Source organism: Bos javanicus, chromosome 11, assembly GCF_032452875.1.
Source record: "Bos javanicus breed banteng chromosome 11, ARS-OSU_banteng_1.0, whole genome shotgun sequence".
NCBI classification, from domain to species: domain Eukaryota; kingdom Metazoa; phylum Chordata; class Mammalia; order Artiodactyla; family Bovidae; genus Bos; species Bos javanicus.
Genome location: NC_083878.1, coordinates 12970189 through 12984448, shown reverse-complemented (window position 1 = coordinate 12984448; position 14260 = coordinate 12970189).

The following is a 14260-nucleotide window of genomic DNA, read 5'->3' as shown; positions in this document are numbered from 1 at the left end:
TGTTGCCCTCTTCCTCATGTCTCAGCAGCCCTGGGCTGGTCTGGCTCCCTCTCATGCAGCAGATGCCCCCAAGTCCTCCTAGACTCACACCCCAATCCTTGTTTCTTTTCTGCCTCCCTTCAAGCGCTTGGTACTCAGGGTCTGGGGTGGGGTGGGGGGGTACAATAAGACCTCAACCCTGAAGACGATGGATTTGGGTCTCAACCCTGAGGCTTAGAGGCAGCTTCTTGGGACTGGTTCACGGCAGAAGGTCATCAAGTGCCTCCTCAATACTGTCCCAGTTTCTGGCAGGCTCAGCGAGGCCCGGAAAGAGCCTGGAGTGGTTAATACAGACCCATCCTTCTCAGAGGGAAGAACATAATCAGCCAGAGGCTATAAGAAAAGGGAAATGAGTGTGGACTAACACAGGGCAACTCGTGGGCTGAAGTCTTGAGTCCCCAGCTCCCAAGTGTTCTTGGAATCAGGAAGGGTATTTGGGGAGGACAGTCTGGAGGAGAAAACTCTGGGAAGGCTCACGGCAGAAACGGCCTGGGAGGACAAAGGCCAAGAGGGTGCTCTTTCCTCCCTGGACGCTGCTCAGCACTGGCCTGGAGCGGCAGCACACTGGGCCCAGGCTGGGCAATGGCCCGCCCCTTGGAGTCCCAGGTGGAGGGAGCGGGGTTAGATATAGCCTAGAGGGGCTGTTCAAGCTGGGATCCTGGCTGGAGGCCTCAGCCTCGTTGCCTTAGTCTCCAGAGGGACATTACCACCTACAAAGAGGGCCCCTGTGTGGTCCTCAAGGGCTAGTTCTCATCAACCCCTTCTTTCTGGACGCGGAGTCTCCGGGTGAGCAGAGGAAACTGGATTCACAGCTTCCCTCCCTGCCCCAGTCTAGTTCAGCTGCGTTTGTGGGCAGTGAGAATCTGAGGGATGCTGGCCTAATGGTGGAGTTGGAGGCAGCGGGGATGAGCTTGAGCATTACTTGGAGGCATAAGGGCAGCTGGCTCCTCTGACCCCACATGGGAAACTTCTCGGGGAGAGAAGTCAGCCCCGTTGGTTTCTTTAGCTGCGTTTCTTGCCTTGGCCCACCTCCCTCCGTGTGCTAGGCACATCCAGCTCCAGAACCATTGCTATGTTCCAGGTTCTTACCCAACTGTTTTCTCTACTCAGAGTACCCTTCCTACCCCCTTTCTCGCCCCATCTCAGCTGTCCCCACCATACCTCCTGGATAATAAGAGCCTTTTCACACAACAGGCATGTGGTAAGTGTTTGTTGAATGAGACACCAAGGTCAGATGCAGGGTCTTAGGGACAGAGAGATCTGAATTCACATTCAGTTCTCTTTTGCAGACAATCTTCGTACTGAATTTGCTTGTGACCTTGAGCAAATGTCTCCTAGTCTCTGGCCTCCACTTCTTTATCTGTCAATGAGAAAGCCGAACTGGCCGAGCTGTAAGCCTCCCGGCTCTGACACAAATCCTGGGTGGCAGTGAAGCCAAGGTCCTGTCCCTGTGCTCCCCGCTGGCCTGCCTCACCCTCCCCAGCTGGGAGGAACATCCTGAGCAGCGTTAAGAATAATAAACACGGGCTGATAAACATCAATAGGCCCCCTCGGTGCCAAAAGGGGAAGAGGGAAGACTATGCTTTGCTGGCTCGGCCTCCCTGGACCAAGGGAGCCACTGCCAGCTCCTTAATCATCTGGAGACAGCCGGCCGGCTCCCCTGGTCCCGCCCCGGGCCCAGGGCAAGTGGAGGCCAGGCCAGGCTCTGGGGAGTTGGCCGTTAGGTCTTCAGCCACAGGCGGGCCCCAGATGGCCCCCATCCCCTGTGCCAGGGCTTTCCTCTGGATGGGACTTATGTTCCTGCCCTACTTGAAACCTTTAGTGGCCCCCCACTGCCCACAAGACAGAGCTTGCTTGCCCTGGCCTGGCACGAACGGCCTCTCAGACGCTGGCCTCAACCTGCCTCTCCAGCCCCGTGGCTCACAGCTGTGGAGTGTCTTGCTATTTTCTGGAAATGCCAAGCTCTTATTCCTCTGGGATGGTTCATAGACTGATCCCTTCAGGAGAAGGCAGAATCTTACTTTGATGTCCAGTTAAGGCACCAGGGCCCTGCTGAATTAGCAACCTTGGCTCAGAGTGCTCCATGTTCTGATTACTTGGTTCCTTACCCTACTCTCCCCTAGATGGTGAGCTGTTGAAAGAGACCTGTTAGTGGAGGAATAGGGTCAGCTGCTACCTGGAGAATCCCAGGGACAGGGGAGCCTGGTGGGCTGCCGTCTATGGGGTCACACAGAGTCGGACATGACTGAAGTGACTTAGCAGCAGCAACAGCAGAGTCAGCTGCTACCCAGAGCTTGAGTCCTGGAATCAGGTGGTCTGGATTTGAAATCTGTTCTCTCACTTTGCAGTATGGCCTTGGGTAAATTACTTAATGTGTTTGTGCCTCAGTTTCCAGTAAAATAAAGTTGATACGAAAGGCTGTTGTCAGGCTTACTTGACCTGACACATGCAGAGTGCTTAAGACAGTACCTGGAACCCAGCAATGCTCGCCAAGTTGTAGACTGTATTATTAACCCATTCACACTATGGCCTACCGGTGCCCAGCACACAGATTTCAGCTGTATGTGTTGAATGACTACCTGACTGTTTGACTCAGAGGAAAGACCATAGGTATGGCTCCTGTGTTGTATCCTGGTCTGTTGCGGTTACATAAACGATGTGTGTTGAGTGCCTAGCTGCGGTGGCCACCGGCATGGCCAAGGACAGGGCCCTCCTAAGGGGAAGGGTTGCATTTTCTCCATCAGGGCAGGGGGATCATTTCATATGGAGCCCATAGATGCTAGTAAACTTGGGGACTTCTGGTTGCCTGGGCCTCTCCAACGGGGATGATGAACTCAGTGGTTGGTGGCTCTGGGTGCTGAGTCATGTAACACTTAGAGTCAGTGGTGACTGGGGATGGGAGTGTGGCCAAGACAGGAAGTGGGCTACTGTGGTCAGGGTGGGCTGCCCCTGTGACCTATAAGACCTCAGGGGCTCCTCCCAGAGCAGGTGACCTGGCTCATTTATTAAACCGCAAGTTCAAGGGCACCACCATTCCCAGGGAGGTTCAGTTTGCCGACTTCAGCCTTCCCGCCTCCCTGGGGAAGCTGTGTCTCCCTGCTTCGGTCCAATTTTCCATGTGGGATTTCCGGAGACACCAAATGGGTCATGTGATAGGAGACATGGTTTGGGAACTTCATACATTTCTAAAATTCCTAATCCTATTTTCAGATGACTGCTCCCCTGTGCATACCCCTCCCCAAACATACCCTTTTATTGTGAGCAATATCCTCCTCTCTGCTGGAGAATAAGCATCATTAAAAGATTCATGAATCAGAGTTCCAGTGGGTTGAAAATCGTCCCTTAGTTTGAGAAGGCCTCCCTGCTAGATTATGGCTCAGGCTTGACTGAGGGGTCCGGGTAGGAAATGTACATCAAATTTGGAATGCAAATACACTGAAGGGAACCCAAACAATTTGCTTTTGCTGGGGATCATCTACGTATGGTTATTCACAACAAGGAGCTGTCCTGCCCTGTCCTTCAGGGAACTTGGGTATGACCCCACTTAAGGCTGTCTCAGGGAAAGTTCTGTCCCAGCTCCTTGTATCTGTACTACAGCAGTGTGCGGGCACCTGTAGCTGTGGGCTTCCCATTCTGAGTAGCACAGAGCTGGGGAGTGCAGGGCAGATAGCAGGAAGAACTCAACACCTGGAAAGGGTGAGTCCTGAGGGGGTGGGGCCTCACCTAGGCAGGGGTTGGGAAGCAGCTGGGGAGACTGGGGTTCTAGGAAGAGGCAGGGCCAGTGTTGTGACCTAGGGAAAGTGGGATTAGAAAGGAAGTGGGAACCCAGGTGTATGCCCAGAGCTGCAGCAGAGACCATAACTTTGAGCAAATCAGAAAAAGATACCACAGCACAGCCCTGAGGCAGCACGCAGGGCTCAGTGGGCAAAGCTGGGCTGGATTTCAGCCTTGTGTGTGTGTCCCTCCTGCTGGGGCCTTTCTACAATGAATGCCTGGCATATACAACATCGCACTGTGGCCCAGAGCTCTAGGGCAGAAGTGCTCTGTGTGTGCGCATGCTGGAGCTTCCAGTGTCAAGGGCTGCATCTCTTCTCTCACCTATGTCCTTCTGTTGTCCCTTCTAGGGAAGTCGCTCCTCTATGGGCCACACTTCGGGAACTGTGAGGCTGGCAGGGAGGGTAGCCTGTTGGCTGCTGTAGCCTGGGGTCTTGTTAACCAGGCTACTGAATGCAGCTAGGGTGCCCTCTTTCCCTCTGCTGAGGTGCCCTGGGGACAGCTGATTAAGCAGGCTGGCACAGTGTCTGGGTGATTTACAGCTACCCAGAAGCTTCTGCCTGAAGAGCTAGGCTGCTGCATTATTCATGGCTGTGAGCTGTAAATCTGCTCCTGGCGCTGTCTCGGCTCTCCCCTGGAGGATGAAGATGAAGGGAAGGGTGGTGGGGGGAAGAGGGCTGAGGTTCTCAGAGCGCCAGGCCCTTCTGAACAAGGACCTGACCTTCTCCGTCTTCCTTTGGTTACTCTGGCCCAGCCACCCTCCTCTCAGCTAGCCTGGATACCTTTTACTGTAGTTGAAGCCCAGTGCCCCTGCCTGAGGTGATTCTTAACAGGACTTTAAAGATTCAGGTCACCTTTCTTTAGACTAAACAGTCTGCCTAAAGTCCTGCCACTGGGCAGCAGGGGCCTCCATCACTCCAGAGGCTTCTGCTGGTCTTACTGCTGGCTGTGGTTACTGGCCTAGCATGCCAATACCTTTATGTGAGTAAAGACAGGGCAAGATATAGCCTTCAGCAGGAGAGGAAATATTGGTGCAGCGCTCCTCAAACCTTAACTTGCATCAGCATTACCTGAAGGGGTTGTCAGAACACAGGCTGCCCTGTCTCCAGTGTTTCTAATTCAGGAGGTCCCAGGTGGGGTTTGAGGATTTTCATTTCTCACAGGTTCCCAGGTTATGTGATGTTGCTCTTCCAGGGATCACCCGTTGAGAACCACGGTCTCAGTGCAATTTAACCCAGCTTTCCTGTGCTAACATCACCTAAGGAAGGCAGGAACCAGAAGTAAAAAATGCGATTATTAAATTCATTCATTCAATAAATATTTTTTGATACCTACTAAAAACAGACATGAAGAGTCAGACACTGGCCTCCATACCAGTTCATACAGGAAGAGAAGAAAATGTGAACAGGCTCTAGGCATTTGTTGAGAGTTGAATCAAGCAATTTAACAAATTCAGCCCCTGTAGGGGGCCTATAAGCGCTTTGCTCCTGGCTCTTGCTGCTGCTGCTGCCGCCGCTAAGTCGCTTCAGTCGTGTCTGACTCTGTGCGACCCCATAGACGGCAGCCCGCCAGGCTCCCCCGTCCCTGGGATTCTCCAGGCAAGAACACTGGAGTGGGTTGCCAGGTCCTTCTCCAATGCAAGAAAGTGAAAAGTGAAAGTGAAGTCGCTCAGTCTTGTCCGAATCTTAGTGACCCCATGGACTGCAACCTTCCAGGCTCCCCCATCCATGGAATTTTCCAGGCAAGAGTACTGGAGTGGGGTGCCATTGCCTTCTCCGCCTGGCTCTTGACTGTGATCTAAATACATGGAGAAGACGTATTTGTATGGTGCTTGCTCTCCTGTAGCTGACTCGAGAAATATTTCAAGATGTATGTGATGAGCTGGGAGTTGGTAAGTTTGAAGGTACCACTGTCCTAAAAAGGAGAGATCCTTGAAGATTGGGGAATTGGGAGGATTTCATGGAGGAGGTGAGACTTGAAGGATGGATTTGGGAAGGAGGCGGGCCGGTAAACATGGCTATCCAAGCTAGACCGACAATCTTCAAAAGTTAAAGACAACATGACTATCCACTTGCTTTCTGAGCTTTAGACTGAAAACTTTTTCCTCTGACCTTATTGATCCCAGATCCTTAGTTTTTATATAATTTCTCATTTTTTAATAAGTAAACTTGGGAAGTTTATTTGTTTTTTTATTCGTTTATTTGTCTATACCAGTTGTGGCATGTGGGATCTAGTTCTCCGACTAGGGACTGAACCCAGGCCCTCTGCTTTGGGAGCACAGAGTCTTAGCTACTGGACTACCAGAGAAGTCCCTCTCTTTTGCATTTTTTTCCCTCGGGACTTGCAGACAGCAAACATGCTGTCTCAAAGACTTAATTATAAGTATAAACAGAGAGTAAAGAGTAAAGGAGATTGTCTGGGGAGTGTTTGAGCCTGGCCAGGGGGTGAGGGGGAAGATAGTATTAATAAGGAAGGGGATTTATGACCGAGTAGAAGTGTGTTGCAAGGCAATGCCTGGCTGGGAAAGGGATGTTGCATGGGGTAAGGAGCGGATTATTTGGATGCTGTAGTAGGTAGTTTTACTGAGACCCCTCACAACTGTATTCATCACCCTCCTCCCATCCTACTCCCCAGAAGGAAGCATTTTAAGCTCTTACAGTGCTTCTTTGGTATTTATATCCATGTTTCTAACTAAAATAACATATGGATTTTTCTTTATCCATTAACTTCAAACATTATTCACTTTCTATTATGACAGATACAAATATACACTCATTTATATACTCTCTTCTGTAGCCCATATTCTTTTACTATTATATCTTGATTCTTAATTAAAATCATTTTCAGAGTTTCATTATTATGGCTATAAATTTTGCTTACTGTTGACACAAGTGGTATACTCTGGTTATATCTCCATTATTGTTCAACTTTTCGTTTTTCCTGGAGTTAATAATTGCCTCAGTTTTCCATCTGTTTTGTTTTCTTTGATCCTCTGCCTAAGGAATTTCACACCATTTCATAGCTCTGTAAAATACCTCTCAATACAATTTTCCAAGTAGTCAAACCTACCAGGTAATTGACCACTTTCATTTCCTCCCCTTTAGAGTCTCGTCTGCTTGTGCTCCGAGATCTGCTCTCTGTCCTGACTCACATCTCTCCATGGTTGCTGCATAGCCTCGACCTGCCTCCTGCCTACCATTCTTGCATTCCTTTTATCCCCCATTTATGTTTAGTCTTTGTTGATTTGATCTCATGTCGTGTCTCCTCTCTCTTGATTTACTTCCTTGGTTTTAACTGGGTTTTAATCTGGAGGCCCTTGAGTTTCAATTCTGGAAAAATTTTGTGTGGCCCTCTTTTCCTTCCCCTTCCTTCCTGGCTTCCCTGATAGCTCAGTTAGTAAAGAATCCGCCTTCCTTCCCCTTTCTCTCTCCCTCTCTTTATCTCTCTTTCTTTCAGCAGTTACTTTGGTGCTATCTTCTTTTTTCACCTTGGGAACACCTAGAGGTTGGAAACTGGAACTCCTGTATTTATTCTATAATATTTGAATATCCATTATATTGTCTACATCCTTGTTTTTTTGTGTATTTATCTTTGTTAATGTTATCCTCTAATTCCTCTATTCATTTTTTTGGCTCATATGCTTAATTTTCAAGAGTTCTTTGCTATTGTCTGATTGTTCTTTTTTATATATTATCTTCTTATTTCTTGGATGAAATATTTAAAAATCTCCCTGAAAATATTAATTACCTATTTTGTTATCCCTTTCACTGCTTTTCTTTTCATCTCTGTTTCTTTTGAGTTTTCACTTTGTCTATCATGTGTGCAGTTTACTTCGGATGTCTACCAATCCTTGATTATCCATTCATATGTAGAGGTGTGGACTGAAAAGCAGATCAAAAGCTGGGAAAGGAGGAGGGGCTTGTAGACAGGTAGCTCAGAGTCCTGTTGTGAACCTCCAGAAAATGTGTGTATCTTTTCTTTAAGGTGATTCAGTTTCTCCACTGGAAAAAGTCCTCCATGCCCCTCTCTCCATTCTCTATACAGTGTGAGTATAGCCTCAGTTGCATTATATAATGGCTGCTAGTGTTCTGGACCTAGGTGAGTATGGTGCACTAAAGAAGGTCATTGAGTTTTTTTTCCATTTTTCTCTCAGAAAGTGATATTTTTTCCCCTTAAATCTGAATTGGCTTTGTGACTACTTTAACCAGTAAAATATAGTGGAAATGATGCTGTGACAATTCTAAGGTTAGCCTTCAGAAGGCTTGGATGTGTCCACTTTTGTACTCTTAGGAGCCCTGAGATACCATGTAATAAGGCTAGCTATCTTGCTGGGGAGGCCGTGAAGAAAGGCCACATGGAGAGGACAAGCATAGAGAAGGCGGCCCTGAAACACGGGTAAAGAGAGGCCCCAACACCCCAGCAGCCCAGCTTATCCCAGCCTTCTAGCGTGAGCAACAAAGGCACCAGATAGGTGAGTTAGCCATTTTGGATGTTGCAGGCCAGATGAACCCTCAGATGACTATAACACCCAGTCAACTTCCTATGCTGTAGAAGAACTATCTAGCTGGATACAGTCAACCTCCAGAATTGTAAACAATAAAAGCTTGTATTGCTTACAGTTGTAAGCATTTGTAAGCTTGTTGTCTTAAGATAGTACATTTTGGGGTGGTTATTATGTGACAGTGGAGAACCAAAACAGTGGGGAAAGAGAGCTTGGGGCTACACTGCATGATTCAGTCTGCACATTTTCACTCAATGCCCCATATTAGCTGACTCCTTACTTCTACCATCTCTATGCTGCTGCTAAGTCACTTCAGTCATGTCTGACTCTGTGCGACCCCATAGATGGCAGCCCACCAGGCTCCCCTGTCCCTGGGATTCTCCAGGCAAGAACACTGGAGTGGGTTGCCATTTCCTTCTCCAATGCATGAAAGTGAAAACTGAAAGTGAAGTCGCTCAGTCGTGTCCGACTTGTAGTGACCTCATGGACCGCAGCCTACCAGGCTCCTCTCCGTCCATGGGATTTTCCAGGCAAGAGTACTGGAGTGGGGTGCCATTGCCTTCTCTATACTTGGATTCAAAAGCATATATAATTTGGAGATTTAACTACTGATATGACCTTAACATTAAAATTGTAGCATTCAAGATCTCTGCTCATATGTTGGTCAGGCCTAAATTTGGCACTATGATGATCTCTAAATTTTTGAGGATCCAATATCCTGACTGCAGCTAGCAAAACTTTTTCATCAAATCCGCTTCTCTCTCTAATCTAGGGCATTTTCCTTAACAATCCTTTTCTTCATAGTCCACCTGCTTCCTTTGAGAAAATGGAATTAGAATTCCTTTTGCACAACATCTTCCTAGAATTACTCCCACTCACGACCTTCCTTCAGCAGGTGTGATATGGGCTTCTATCAGACACTCTATCAGATATTCTAGACTGCTAAAGGTTTTAATGGAGGCAGGGTTTGCAGTCCCTGATGTGGCCTCTATGATTTCCTTTCTAAAAGTCTTACAAAAACTTAGAAAGAGATGAAAATATATAACATCACTGAAAACTGAAGCTGATAAACAACGTATTATCAGATTATGGAAGGAATGTTTATTAAACATAATACTGATAAAGTTGTATTGAAACCCAGACAAGTGACATACTCTTGCTTCTCTTAAAATAAAGCAGGATACTTCTTTTTTCTTACTCTGGTTGCCCTAAAATATTCTGATGTGAGGTTAATAAAAATCTAGGAAGCTGCCCCACTACTCTGTGATGCCGCTTGTTCTGCCTTCCTACAAGCATTTCTACACTCGTTTGGAGACTGAAACCATGCAAACAACAGGGCAGTATAGGGGAGCTCAGTGGAGGTGCTTTGCTTTCAAGGAGAACATACATGTAGGTGAAGACAGAGACTTAACACACCTGGTAACAAGACATGCTAGAAAGCATAGTTTCAAAGTTCCAGGAAGCTAGGTAGGAGGATGAGACTTCACCTTGCAACACAGCAACCACATATTACAAGAAAGCCTGGGAAACAGACCCTGGGAGTTGGGCTGAGATCTCTTTAGTATACAGAGTCCTTGAAAGTCCTGTTGCTATTAAGCCAGAAAGGAGACCCAGCTAACTTCAAAGTAGGAGGACCAGGGGAGATCTACACAATCTGTTGGTTGTTAAAACAATTTATTTTAAAAAAACACAAAAATTTAATATATCTTTTATTTCCAGAAATGAATAAAAAAGGAAAGCAGTCAACTTGATCTATTTAAAAAAGATGAACTGCAGAACATTAGAAAGAAAAATTCATCTTGATGACTCATAAGTACATAGAGTAACTAAAATTCAATTTTAGGAAATTGTTTGGAAACTGCATTAAGTTGCAAAGAAATGTGGCTTCTCAGTTCAGTTCAGTTAATGTGGCTTCTACGAACAGCTAAAGACAATCATAAGAAGAGAGAAGATCAAGAGGAAATAAGATGAGATGAACAAATGACAAAGTAAGATGAAAAGAGAACCATGTAAGATGTAGGAGTGTGTCAAGTTACCTATTGCTCAATAAAATCACACCATTTTATTTGCTTACAATTCTGTCGGAAGAAATTAAGACAGGGTCAGCTAGACAATTCTTCCCCACGTGATGTGGAGTCTGCTTCATGAGGTGGTGGCATTCAGCTGGGAAGTAGGCCAAAGCTGGAATGTTCAAGGTGGCTTCATTTCATATCTGGCACTTGATGACTGGAGAACTGTGGGACCCTTTGCTCTCTCATGTGGCTTGAGTTTCATCATATGGCAGCTGGATTGTCAAACTGGAAAAGTGGAAGCTGTTAATCCTCTTAAGAATGAAAACTGGAAGTCTTATAATAGCACTCCTGCTGCATTCTATTGGTTATGTCAAGTCACAAGACATCCCACCCCTTGATTCAGTTTCAGTTCAGTCGCTCAGTTGTGTCCGACTCTTTGTGACCCCATGAACAGCAGCACACCAGGCCTCCTTGTCCATCACCAACTCCTGGAGTTTACTCAAACCCATGTCCATTGCTTCGGTGATGCCATCCAACCACCTCATCCTCTGTCATTCCCTTCTCCTGCCTTCAATATTTCCCAACATCAGGGTCTTTTCAAATGAATCAGCTCTTTGCATCAGGTGGCCAAAATATTGGAGTTTCAGCTTCAACATCAGTCCTTCCAATGAACATCCAGGACTGATATCCTTTAGGATGGACTGGTTGGATCTCCTTGCAGTCCAAGGGACTCTCAAGAATCTTCTCCAACACCACCATTCAAAAGCATCAAATCTTCGGCGCTCAGCTTTCCTTATAGTCCAACTCTCACATCCATACAAGACCACTGGAAAAACCATAGCCTTGACTAGATGGGCCTTTGTTGACAAAGTAATGTCTCTGCTTTTAATATGCTGTCTAGGTTAGTGGTAACTTGCCTTCCAAGGAGTAAGCTTTTTTTAATTTCATGGCTGCAATCACCATCTGCAGTGAATTTCGAGCCCCCAAAATAAAGTCAGCCACTGTTTCCCCATCTATTTCCCATGAAGTGATAGGACCAGATGCCATGATCTTTGTTTTCTGAATGTTGAGCTTTAAGCAAACTTTTTCACTCTCCACTTTCACTTTCATCAAGAGGCTTTTTAGTTCTTCTTCACTTTCTGCCATAAGGGTGGTGTCATCTGCATATCTGAGGTTATTGATATTTCTCCTGGCAATCTTGATTCCAGCTTTTGCTTCATACAGCCCAGCGTTTCTCATGATGTACTCTGCATATAAGTTTAGTAAGCAGGGTAACAATATACAGCCTTGATATACTCCTTTTCCTATTTGGAACCAGTCTGTTGTTCCATGTCCAGTTCTAACTGTTGCTCCCTGACCTGCATACAAACTTCTCAAGAGGCAGGTCAGGTGGTCTGGTATTCCCATCTCTTTAAGAATTTTCCACAGTTTATTGTGATCCACACAGTCAAAGGCTTTGGCATAATCAATAAAGCAGAAACAGATGTTTTTCTGGAACTCTCTTGCTTTTTTGATAATCCAGTGGATGTTGGCAACTTGATCTCTGGTTCCTCTGCCTTTTCTGAAACCAGCTTGAACATCTGGAATTTCGTAGTTCACATATTGCTGAAGCCTGGCTTGGAGAATTTTGAGCATTACTTTACTAGCGTGTGAGATGAGTGCAATTGTGTGGTAGTTTGAGCATTCTTTGGCATTGCCTTTCTTTGGGATTGGAATGAAAACTGACCTTTTCTAGTCCTGTGGCCACTGCTGAATTTTCCAAATTTGCTGGCATATTGAGTGCAGCACTTTCACAGCATCATCTTTCAGGATGTGAAATAGCTCAACTGGAGTTCCATCACCTCCTCTAGCTTTGTTCTTAGTGATATTTCCTGAGACCCACTTGACTTCACATTCCAGGATGTCTGACTCTAGATGAGTGATCACATCATCGTGATTATCTGGGTCGTGAAGATCTTTTTGTATAGTTTTTCTGTGTATTCTTGCCACCTCTTCTTAATATCATCTGCTGTTGTCTTCCAACAACACAAGAGAAGACTGTACATAAGGATATCATCAGATGGTCAACACTGAAATCAGATTGATTATATCCTTCGCAGCCAAATAGGGGGAAGCTCTATACAGTCAGCAAAAATAAGACTGGGACTGACTGTGGCTCAGATCATGAACTCCTTATTGCCAAATTCAGACTTAAATTGAAGAAAGTAGGGAAAACCACTAGACTGTTCAGGTATGACCTAAATCAAATCCCTTATGATTATACAGTGGAAGTGAGAAGTAGATTTAACTGACTAGATCTGATAGAGTGCCTGATGAACTATGGACAGAGGTTTGTGACATTGTACAGGAGAAAGGGATCAAGACCATCCCCAAGAAAAAGAAATGCAGAAAGCAAAATGGGTGTCTGAGGAGGCCTTACAAATAGCTGTGAAAAGAAGAGAAGTGAAAAACAAAGGAGAAAAGGAAAGATATAAGCATATGAATGCAGAGTTCCAAAGACTAGCAAGGAGAGATAAAAAAAGCCTTCCTCAGCAATCAATGAAAGAAATGGAGGAAAACAATAGAATAGGAAAGACTAGAGATCTCTTCAAAAAAATTAGAGATACCAAGGGAAAATTTCACCCCTTGATGGAGGGGGATAATTGTGCAAACAGGTTCAGGAGGAATTGTTGACATCTATCTTTGCAGTCAACACTCCCATGAATTGCAAGTTCAAAGGAAGGATGAGAACAAAATTTAAATATACATATATGGTTTATATAAATATATTATATAAATATAAATTTACATGCATATAAATTATATATATATATATATATATATAAATTTAAATATTTATATAGAGAAGACTCTTGAGAGTCCCTTGGACTGAAAAGAGATCGAACCGGTCAATCCTAAAAAATATCAGCCTTGAATATTCATTGGAAGGACTGATGCTGAAGCTGAAACTCCAATACTTTGGCCACCTGATGTGAAGAACTGACTCAATGGAAGAGACCCCGATGCTGGGAAAGATTGAAGGCGGGAGGAGAAGGGGACAACAGAGGATGAGATGGTTGGATGGCATCACTAACTCAACGGACATGAGTTTGAGCAAGCTCCGGGAGTTGGTGATGGACAGGGAAGCCTGGTGTGTTGCCATCCATGGGGTTGCAAACAGTCAGACATGACTGAGCGACTGAACTGAACTGATAAATAAATATATATCTATATATAAATATATATATTGCTTCTCTCGTGGCTCAGACATCTGGTAAAGAATCTGCCTGCAATGTGGGACACCCAGGTTCTATCCTTGGGGTCGGGAAAATCCCCTGGGGAAGGGAATGGCTAACCACTTCTTGGAGAATTCCATGGGCAGAGGAGAGACTAGCAGGCTTACAGTCCATGGTATGGCAAAGAGTCAGACATAAGTGCATGACTAATACTTTTCACTTTCACACACACACACACACATATATTTATACCCACACTAAGGCAGGTGAGGAGCAGCACTGACACAATGGAAAACTGTAATAGTGATGTGGAAAACAAACTTGAGTGTTTCTCCCCAAAATGTGAGTGGATACAGAGATGAAAATGATGAGCGAGAAGAGGGAGGACAGAGAAGCAAGGTCCTAGTGGAACTTCCTTTCTCTGCTTGTGAAATTTCTCATGTTAGATGTCTTTACTGTCTGACACATAGAATCAGAAGAGGCCAGAATCCCATTTTCTCAGGCTGCTCGCTAGGGTACCAGCATGTGACCTGTGCCAGCCAGTCAGGCTCAGGCAGATGGAACTTTGAAAAGGGGGCTTGTAGCACAATGATGAAAGGATTGAGGAGATGTCATTCTGAGGGTGGCAGTACTGGTCCAGGACAGTGGAAGCCACGGCACAAACTGCAGTGTCTGGGGTCCAGTGCTCAAGCGCTAATGCTGTGAGCAGCCCCCAGCGT